General features: G+C 54.3%; 1 protein-coding gene across 5 annotated transcripts in view; it reads right to left on the bottom strand.

Annotated features, from left to right (window-relative positions):
• Positions 1 to 7,474, bottom strand: part of FAM110A (family with sequence similarity 110 member A) — an 11,370-nt gene extending 3,896 nt beyond the window's left edge. The window contains exon 1 of one of the 5 annotated variants that reach the window (XM_029918960.1): positions 7,230 to 7,474. The gene's annotated coding sequence lies outside the window, so the exon portion shown is untranslated. Of the gene's footprint in view, positions 1 to 359; positions 423 to 692; positions 796 to 7,229 lie in introns of those variants that run through there. The other 4 variants (XM_029918957.1, XM_029918961.1, XM_029918958.1 and 1 more) reach the window with 4 other exon arrangements.
• Positions 7,475 to 8,019: the final 545 nt, after the last annotated feature.

Here is an 8,019-nt window from a genome sequence, read left to right on the forward strand (position 1 = left end):
CGAGGATTCTGACCCAGCTCCGCAGACCGCCCCCCACCCCCGGCCCCCCGCAGGGGTCTCTAAGCAGCTCCAGAAGCGTCGGTCGCAGCCGGAGCCGCAGACAAAGGCGGCACGTGATAGAGGCGAATCCTAAACTGATCTGAACAAATCCCATTTCGCAGGTGGGCAAACGGAGGTGTGGCGGCTCCAGAGTGTCAAGGCCAAGGTTCCCAGTTCCCAGGGGAGACTCGTCCTCTCCGAGGCCTCCTCTCCTCGCCAACGCCCCACCTACGTATTTCAAACGCGACCCACAAATGGCCCCTGGAGCGCCCCCCGGGAGCCCTTCTCTAGGGCATCCCCCGGGCTTGCCCCCTTCCCACCTGCTTCCCTAGAGTCAGCCTTTCGGGAGCGGGGAGCTCAGATCCTCGGCCCGGCGTCCGCCCGGCCCTGCTTCGGGACAATCTTGGAGACTCCCAGCGACGGAGGAGACCGCGAGCCAGGCGGGCGCTGCGTGACTCTGGCCGCTCGCCGCCCCTCTCTGAACCCGGGGTCGACCAGGTTCTTAAGGGAGGGGGCCTGACAGCACGACACCTGCGGTGTCGTCCAGGCGGGACGGTGAACCCCCGCCCCGTCCCCACCTTCCCAAGAAGGAAGGGGTGGCTGGGCAGCCCTCCCACCCTGGCCCGGGGCCCCCCGCCCGGACCCGCACGTACCTCGCTGCGCCCGCGCCGTTGCAAAGCGCTCCCCCGGCCCGGCCCACCTGGGGCTCAAGTAACACGCGTTTGCGCAACTTCCGGCGGCCTGCCCGGGGCAGGTGAACCCGCCGGCCCAGGTGTTACCCGAAAGGGAAGATTGAAAGCCAGGCGGGGGCCGGAACCTGCGTCCGGGCGCGCTGGCTGGCGGCTTGGCGCCGGGACCGGTCCCAGCCGCCCCGACCGATCCCAGGTCTTTCCTCTCTTTCCCGGGTCGCCCAACCCGCGGCTACACTGGCCACAACCGCCCATCTGGCACCCGCAGTTGCCGTGCGTGGCTGCGCGGGCCAGCGCACGCATCTTGGATGGGGGGGAAACTGAGTCCTCCCTTCCCCACGGCCTCAACGACCGCCAGTTAATGGTGTCTGCGCCAGGCACGAGAAAATGCTGTTCCGATTAATTAACCCAGTTTCATCTTCCCAACCACCCCTATGAGGTGAGCTCTGTTATTATCCCCATTTGACTAATGGAATACTGAGGCTGGGACAGGCTGAGCTAGTGGCCCAAAGTCACCCTGAGGAGTCCGGCGTGGGCACTTTCCCTCTAGACTGAAGCTTAAGGTCACCCCGGTCTACCTGCGTGTCCCTGAGCAGGTGATTGGACCCCGCTGGCCCTCCATTTGCCAAGTGAGGAGAGTCTCACCTTCCAGGCCTGGTCCCTGGGAGTTCTTAGGGTCTGAGAGTGCCCAAGGGGGATTTGTGGGTGCTGTAAACACTAGGGGCAACGAGAAGGTTTGAGTCCTAGGCACTATACTCATGTAAATCTCTGAACAGCCCCACCCCCACCCCAGGGAAGGACTCTTGAATGCCCATTTTACAGATGAGGAGACTGCAGGGAGTAATCCTTGGGAGGGCAGTGATTGGCCCCCCTGCCCAGGCGAGCCCTAGTATGTCACTTCAGGTGGGCACATTTGGTTAGGCCAGTTTCATGGGCATCCTGAGGACCAGAGAAGGCCCTGAGTCCTGGGGAAGCCAAAGAGGGCCCAGATTCATGTCCGTGCCAAGTGGGGGTCCGGGGGAGGGGGGGCTGCACCCTATGAGGGGACAGGAAGTGAGTCAGAGAACCCCCCCCACCTCCCCTCCCCTCTGGGAGTGAGTCAGCTCTGAGGCCTCCTCCAGGCTGATTTGAGGGGAATGAGACCGTCATGCCCCACAATTGCGTGCTGGGTCCCTGCCTGGCCCTCTACTGAAGCAAGGGGTGAGGAGGCTGAAGGGGGAGTAGGCAGTAACAGCAGTAAAAGCAAAGAAACAATAACAATTTTCATGATATAACAAGTGAGAAATTTTCTGAGTGGTTTCTTTGTACCTGACTCTGTTCTGAGCTCTTTCTTTATATCTGCTGACTCATTTAATCCTCATGCCCGCCCTGAGGTACTCCTGTGATGCTCATTTTACAGTTGAGAAAACTGAGGCACAGAGAGGGAGGGACACTTGCCGAAGGTCACACAGCTGGTAACTGGCAGTGCCAGGCTTTGAATCCAAGAACAGGGCTGGGAGAGTGGAGGGAGGAAGAGGAGTCAAAACCTTCAGTGTCGAGATTCAGTCACCAACAGATTCTACACCCTCCTTCTCTAGGCCCCAGGGGAAGACGCCACCTTAGGGAGCATTCCTGGCTGTGGTTCTAGGTCTCAGATTCCTCAGTTATAAAATGGCAATATGGCGGGGGCACCTGGGGGGGCTTAGCCACTTAAGCATCCAACTTTGGCTCAGGTCATGATCGCGCAGCTTGCAGGTTCGAGCCCTGCATCAGACTCTGTGCTGACAGCTCAGAGCCTGGAGCCTGCTTCAGATTCTTTGTCTCCTTCCCTCCCTCTCTCTCTCTCTCTCTGTGCTCTCTCTCTCTCTCTCAAAAATAAATAAACATTAAAAAATGGCAATATGGCAATGTTCCCCAACAGAAATCAGATCCCATCAGTGCTCGGCTTAAGCCCACTTATGGCTCCCCATCACCTAGAATAAACTCAAGCTCTCTAACTGGGCACTCCGGCCTTCCAGGATCAGTTCCTGCCCTCCACGCCCACTTCATCTCAGCCTTTTCTGCTCCAGCCACATAGCACTCCTGCTATTCTTGAACATACTAAGGAACTTTGCACCCTCTGCTCTCTGCTTCAAGCCTCTTAGCTCCCCTCCCGCAGGTCCCACCTTCTCAGAGAGGCCTCCTTGACCACCCTGAGGCCCCTGCCAACTCTCGTCCATTTGTCCCCTTCCACACATTTATCCCACCTTCTCATTTTAGATATTCACTTATTGATCACTCATTTCCTATTTCTGTATTTTCATCCTCTGGGGACCAAGCATACAGGTGTGTGCAGGGCACACCACTGACTAAGTGGCAGGACTGGAAACAGGTCACCTCAAAGACAAAGGCCTGTCACCCCCAAGCCTCCTCAAACCCCCTGCCCCTCCTCTCCATCCTCCCCATTCAAGCTGGGCCCTGGTGACTTCTAGATGAGCCTTGTTCTTCTCCAAAGACATCACGTCCAAACCTTTGCACGTGCAGGGTCTGCTCCTGCAGTGCCCTTCCCCGCCCCACCCCTAGGGCCACCTCTGTAGCAAAGGCTGCAATCAGCCTGCCTGGGTTCAAATCCCAGCTCCCCCAGTGAGTAGCACTGAGATCCTGGGCAAGATAATTAACATTCTCATGCCTCGATTTCCCCAGCCACAAAACGGGACTTGTAACAGTGCCTCTCTCCCAACCTATGGATGACAAATGCCACCAAAACACAATGCTCCGGTGCCCAGCTCCTGGGTAAGGACTTCGTCACCCGGAACGTCAACCCACTTTTCTCAAAGTTTACATATCTAAGCATGCAGACTCACTTGAATGGACATTTCTTCAAAGAAAGTGTACAAAGGGCTAGTAGGGGCATGAAAAGGTGCTCAATGTCATGAATCGTTTGGGAAATGTATATCAAAACTACAATGAAATAACATGTCACATCCATTAAGATGACCAATATCAAAACAAACAGGCAAGCAAAAAAAAAAAAAAAAAAACCCCAAAAAACAAAAACAGAAAATACCAAGTGTTTGGTGAGAAAGTGAAGAAATTGGAACTCTTGAACACTGTTGCTCGGAATATAAAATGGTGCAAAAAATAAAATAAATAAAATAAAATCAACCAGCGTAACTACTGTGAAAACAGTATGGCGGTTAGGAAAACTTTTTAGAGTTACCGTAGGATCCAGCAATGCTACCGCTAGGCGTATACACAAACGAAGTGAACCCAAAGACTCAAACAGATACTGTACACCTATGTTCATAGCTTTATTATTCACAGTAACCACAAGGCAGGAGCCACCCAAGTGTCCGCAAAATACTGGAACACAGAACATAAAATGGAATGTTATTCCGTCTGTATAAGGAAATCCTGACACACACCACAACATGGGTGAACCTTGAAGACATTACACTAAATGAAATAAGGCCGACACAAAAGAGCAAATATTGTATGATTTCACTTCCATGAGGCACCGAGAGGAGTCAAATCGAGAGAGACAGAGAGTAGAAAGGTGCCTTCCAGAACCTGGGGGAGGAGAAAATGGGGAGCTGTTGTCCCGTGGGTCTGGATTCCCATTTGGAAAGATGACAAAGTTCTGGAAATGGATGGCAGTCCCCACACTGTGGTGAATAGACTTAATGCCACTAAACTGTACACTTACGAATGGGTAAAATGTGAGGTTTTATGTTATATACATGTTGCCAAGAAAAGAAAAAGACAGAGTACAGAGTCTGGGGCCAGACCCCATGGATGGGAATTTGTGCTCTGAGTGACCCGGCCCAAGTCACTAAACCTGTCTCGCATTAAGTGTCCCTTTGTGAGGTGGAAAAAATAACAGCAAAGACTTGCAAGAATCAAATGAGCCCTTGCTTATACAGTGCCTGACAACAGTAAGGGCTCGAGAGGTGTTCCCGATTTTTATTCTCTGCCTAAGGGGCAAGAGGTGTGGTTTCGATGTTTATAATTTTCATGACCTTCTACACCCCCACCCCACCCCTTCCTTCCACCTGCTTCTCTTTCCGTTCAGCCCAAGCTAGGCCCTGACTTGGGTGGAGACAGGGAGGCCCTCACCTGCCCCAGAAAAGGATCAGGAAGGCTCCAGGCAGCAGACAAGGGACGGGCCAATAGGGCAGCCCAGCTCGATTTCAGCCCAGCTGTCCGTGTCAGACACCCCCAGTGGGGCATCCTCCAGGGCTACGGCAGGGCCCCTTCTATTTCTGGAGCCTCCCCAGACGCTCTTGCCCTGGTCTGCCTGCAGTAAGCCTTGCCCAGAACCAGCCTTGCCCAGGGCACCCTTGCATACATCTAAGCAAGGGAGAGGTGAGCGGGCAAAGGAGGGGTGTGGGCCCAGACGCCCGGAGCACTGATCTATTCGGCCCAACTCCATCAACTCAAATTAACTGCACCTGTTTGTACCTCAAGTTGCAAAATGGGGACAAAGGGACTTGCAGTGGTGACAGGGAGATATCACAGGCAAAGCCTTAGGGAAGGGCCTGGCTCACGGGGCTGGGGAAGGTGGAGGTTGGGGCCAACTCACAGGCAAGCCCACTTCTGTCCTGGATTCCCTTCTTCCCAGGCCTGAGCTCACTATCATGGTTTCTTAGCTTGGCCCGGAGATGTGAAGAAACTTGCCCAAAGTCACACAGCAAGTCAACGACAGATCACAGAGAGGGCAGCGGTCTTATGATTAAATATATAATCTATAGGGGTGCCTGGGTGGCTCGGTCGGTTAAGCACTCGACTTCAGCTCAGGTTATGATCTCACAGTTCGTGGGTTCGAGCCCCACATCAGGCTCTGTGCTGACAGCTTAGAGCCTGGAGCCTGCCTTGGATTCTATGTCTCCCTCTCTCTCTCTTCCCCTCCCCCGTTTGCACTCTTTCTGTCTCTCTCAAAAATAAATAAACATTTTAAAATATTGTTAATATATAATCTATAATGGCATATATATGTATAATTTTTGAACCAGGCGACGTAAGCACATGACTCAATATTCACAAACTCTAAAGAGAAGAATAAGAAACTCCTTCCCACTCCTATCCCCAGCCACCCAGTCCCCCTCCCTGCAGCCATCACTGCAACCAGACAGCTGAAATCTCCAGGGAGATTTCAGGCCATTACAAGCAATAATCATGGACATTTATTCTTTCTCATTTTTTTTACACATAATGGCAAAATGCTGTGCGTACTGCTTTCACCTTGCTCTTTTTACTCAGTAATACATGTTGCTCTAAGAACGTTATTAATATATTATTAATGATAATGTGTTATTAATATCCTTAATAACATATGTTGTTCAATAATATCTGTGGCGCCACAGCAGTACCTAAAGAGCCTATCAGCCCCCGCTGATGAGCCCTTAATGTGTGTCCAGACTCGCCCTCTTCAGCGTCACCACACCTGCATTGCATTGCCTTAGAAGTGGGACAGCTTGGCTGCATTTGTGCTTGTAACTGGGACAGAGACCTTGTGAGTTGATCTCCATGAGCAGGACACACAGCAAAAGGTCAATAACTGTTAACTTTAGTCATCCTGATGAGGGGTTTGGGCACCCCTCAATTTTGCCTCACCCTAGCCCTTCTTTGCATCACATGCCTGCCCAGGAAGATAATCAGCTCCCTAATCACTGAAAGACCTAGGACATCAGATGGGTAAATGCCACCGAGAGAGAAACAAAATAGGAAAGGGGGAGGGCAGAGCATATAAACTCAATAAATATTTGTTGAGAGACTGAATGAAAGACTTACTTTCTGAGTCCCCGGAGCATCCCCAGGAGGGAGGGCCTGGTCTAGGTCAGATGCTCCACTGGGATCTGTGGCTGCCAGGTCCCCAACTCTAAAGTCTCAGGTGACTGGTGGGTGGCTTCAGGTTGAGCGGCTGCCTCTACCCATTCCCCCAACCTGGGGCAGATTCCCAAGAATCTAAGAGCGGCTCTGGGGCCAGAGCACCTGCTGCCCACCTCCTTTCTAGCCCAGAAATGTCAGTTCGGCCTGATCCCCCCAGAACAGCGCTCTGAGAGAGACAGCTCTTCGATTCAGGACCCCGCGCGGGCAGAAGGACCCCAAACGCGCCCTAAGTCCAACTTGTGGCATTCCAGAGAAGGGAAGACAGATGCCCAGAAGGGATAACCCTGGGACGGTGCGGGAGACAGAGTGGGGCAACAGGGAGGTGATCCAGCGAGGGCTCCAGGGCTTAGCAGCCTTGCAGCTAAGAGGCTGAGAAGCTGACCACTAGCTGTGTGTCTGGGCCTCTCAAGGCCAATCCAGATCTACCCAGACTGGAGACTTCGCGGCGGAGCAGAAAGACCTGAATTGGATTCTCCAACCAGACCTCGCTGGGCTAGGACACACTTGCCTCTCCGGATCTCAGTTCTCATCCGTGAAATGGGGTACCAACTCCTCCCCCCCCCCACACACACACAACAGGGGAGGACGCATACAGCAGGCGCTCACGGAGCCCCTCAGACACCGGTGCGGGCCCCAGACCACCCATCCCCTCACCTGGAGCCCGCGCTAGGGGAGTCCTGACTCCTCCAATACCGGTCTCGGAGAGGCTGACAGCTCGGACCTCGGCTGGAATGGCCGCGCCCAACGCTGCTCGGAAGGCCCCTGTCCCGGATGGGGACCCGCAGGGGGGTCTTCGAAGCTGCTGGGCGCACCCTAGACGGACGGGGGCACCTGACTGTCCCAAGGGCCCCACCAGAGCGGAGGTCCGGGGGACGCAGAGGAAGGGGAAGCGAGCTCGCCGCTCTCCCCGCGTCGCCCGAATGGTTTGCCCCGGACATCCTGATTGGTTCCTCGCTTCCGTTCGAACGCCGCGCGGTCCGGTTGCCGGGCGACCGCTCCGCTTCAGCCTAGGGAGTGAGGGTCCCGCCCCGGTAGTCCAGGCCCGCCCCCTCCGCCCAGCTCCGCCCCCGTAGCCCAGCTCCACCCCCGGGCCCCCCTTCCCGCCTGTCCTTCCAGTAGCCGCTGCAGGCTCAGGAGCCTAGTTCTTGCCCTTGCTCAGCCAGGACTTTCTCCTGGTCCCCAACGGCCTATGGCACCATTGAGGGGTCCCCACCCAGCCCCTAGTTCCGACTTAGCAGCTTTCCAGGTGAGCCCGGGCTACCCTCTTTCCCTGTCTCCCTAATGGCACAGTGGTAGATTTGTAAAATATACATATTCAGCAGTCCTGAACTTTACTAAGGAACCGACCAAAAGATACGAGCAAAGATTGATGTCGCCCAGCGTTATTTACGACGGTAAAATAAAGGAAGTAACTCCAATGCTCAGCAAAAGAAGGTTGGTTCTA

Source organism: Suricata suricatta, chromosome 12 (assembly GCF_006229205.1).
Source record: "Suricata suricatta isolate VVHF042 chromosome 12, meerkat_22Aug2017_6uvM2_HiC, whole genome shotgun sequence".
Taxonomy (NCBI): Eukaryota; Metazoa; Chordata; class Mammalia; order Carnivora; family Herpestidae; genus Suricata; species Suricata suricatta.